Raw genomic sequence first — 2,500 nt, 5'->3', positions numbered from 1 at the left:
CAACAGCGCAAACTGCGCTGTTTGATGTGCCAGCTTGCTTGCATCTGTTAAATTACGACCACCCGGTCTAATCCACCTTCACACAGTTTATGACTTGTGCCAAACTTGCACAAGTCTTGAAAATGTGGAAAAGGCAAATTCATTTCAACCTACATATAAACTTCTGAACATTGTTTTTGAAATAAATTGCAGAAATTAACCATTCAAAAACGCTGGGACAGTGGAAACAACAGACTGGAAAAGTTGAAGAATGTTTAAAGTTTAAAGTGGGCCAAAATTACTAAAAACAGTCACATTCATTTGGTAAGTATACTTGATTTTGTGCAATTTTGTGTGATGCTGGTTGTCATGTGCATGCCTTCATGAGTGTGAAGTATAATTATGCTCATTTAGATACATTTTAATGCTCAAATAAAAGAATTCCATTGTCCTCTTGGATGCATTCAAATGCAATAAATGACTTGACCTTCTTTCTCCTTGCCCGCTTCACGTATAATGTGAGAACAAGCGTTATGTCATTCACTGATGACAGCTGCAGGTCTCGCTACTCGAGTGACGTAGCCACGTCGTCGCTTTTCATCAAGCTACTGTAAACCAAGAAAGAAACGGAAAACCCTCCTCTTCAAAATAAAAAATAATTTAGTGTCTTCCGCACCTTTGTTGCCTTTTTTGAGGGATTGATCGAGGTTTTTGAAGTGACCGAAATCCTGACACGCTGTACTTCAATAAATAACAGGTAAAACCAGCGTCGACAGTCTAAAATCAACATAAATTCAAGAGGAATTCACACATGCAATAACAAATTTGCGGAGAGACGATCGTTTTTCATCACTGTCAATATGTTAGAAATCTACACCATTGTTTAATCCCCTATGAGTCCGTTTTTCTGTTTGAACATTTATTTATATCTTATTCTGTTCTATTTTCTTTTATTTTGTTCTTTTTTGTCTTACAAATTATTGAACTAGTATCTAAAATGCTGAAACTGGGTTGCCCTTTTTGGCAACACAGTGTTGATAGTGCAGCAAACTGTTCTTTTCATTTAGAAATTGTTTTGAAGGTCCTTGGAATCTTGTGGCAACGTTTAGCAATTAATAATAACCAATAATATAAAGTCACTTATTGACATCCATCCATCCATTTTCCGTACCGCTTATTCCTCATTAGGGTCGCGGGGGGTGCTGGAGCCTATCTCAGCTGTCTTCGGGCACGAGGCAGGGGACACCCTGAATTGCGTTGCCAGCCAATCGCAGGGCACACAAAGACGTACAACAGTCACTCTCACACTCACACCAAGGGACAATTTGGAGTGGGCAATCTGCTTGCAGTGCATGTTTTTTTTTGCGTGGGAGGAAACCGGAGGATCCGGAGAAAACCCACGCGGGGAGAACATGCTAACTCCACACAGGGAGGCCGGACCGGGACGCCGGGAGCCGGTGTGCTAACCACTCGACTACCGGGCCGCCCCACTTATTCACAATAAAATAATTATCTCTGATGATGTAAACAATTATGAAATGGATTATTATCAACATGCATCACTTTATGTCAAGTAATCTTTGCTTTACATTGTGAAATGATCACATTTTAGGAAAAGGCAATAAATACTGTATTCCATCACTGCTACAGCCCTTACAGCTTCAAGAAGACCTTTTCATGTGGATCTTTTCTTGTACAAAAATATGTAAGAAATGTAATTATTAGACATATTTATTTTTGATAATTAAAATTAGTATCGTATTTTGATAGGAATAAAGCATCAACGTGGCAGGACGAGTACACATTTAATGAGGACTTTATTTTTATAATATACTTTTTCGGAAAGTATGAACATCAGTTGTGTGTAAATAAAACATAACATAGAATACCCTGTAATCCAAGTACATTTATCAGACTACAATGTAGTACGTACTTTACCATCAAAAAAATAGTTTATTTTCTAATTTTAACCGGAAATACAGAGGTACCATTATAGCTAACTTGAGGAAGCTCTCTGGTTTTGGACTGACAGAAGGAGTCAAGCAAGTCTCTTGAGCTCGGCTCAGTCTGCCGCCAGCGCCTCCTTCGCTCTTAGACGGTGGACAGACAGCAGGCAGGCCCAACGGAAACTCTTGCCGAGGACACGGAGAGGTAAGGTCGCCAAGTCCAGGTACTCTTCCAGATGCAATGCTTGACTCAAAAACCACTCAAATTACAAACGTTTATCAGGAGCATCCGCATGGTTTCTTAGTTTGCCTCGAAATATTCTGCATGTTGATTTGGCTGTGATACATTAAAATTTCATTTACCAGAGAGCCTATGATAGAGTTCCGCAATGTATATTCAATACCTGTTTTGTTTTGAAAAAGGGAATGGCTTTGTATCTCCTCGTTGCCGAATGACAGCAATCAATCTGCGTGTGTTTGTGCGCGTTTGTGTGTGTTTACGTGCGTGTACGTGTGTGCATGTGCGCGTGTGTCTGTATGCGTGCGTGTGTGTGCGTGCGTGTGTGGGAGAAACA

At 40.0% G+C, this 2,500-nt stretch overlaps 1 protein-coding gene across 1 annotated transcript in view; it reads left to right on the top strand.

The window, feature by feature from the left end:
- The first annotated feature begins 2,022 nt into the window (after positions 1 to 2,022).
- The window catches only part of adamts10 (ADAM metallopeptidase with thrombospondin type 1 motif, 10), a 61,333-nt gene continuing 60,855 nt past the window's right edge, over positions 2,023 to 2,500 (top strand). Inside the window, exon 1 of the mRNA XM_088999835.1 lies at positions 2,023 to 2,130. The gene's annotated coding sequence lies outside the window, so the exon portion shown is untranslated. The remainder of the gene's footprint in view (positions 2,131 to 2,500) is intronic.

This window comes from Hippocampus bargibanti, linkage group LG07, assembly GCF_051943395.1.
Source record: "Hippocampus bargibanti isolate YZ-2025 linkage group LG07, ASM5194339v1, whole genome shotgun sequence".
Lineage (NCBI taxonomy): Eukaryota > Metazoa > Chordata > Actinopteri > Syngnathiformes > Syngnathidae > Hippocampus > Hippocampus bargibanti.
The sequence above is the reverse complement of the archived record's forward strand: the minus strand, read 5'-3'. Positions and strand labels throughout refer to the sequence as shown.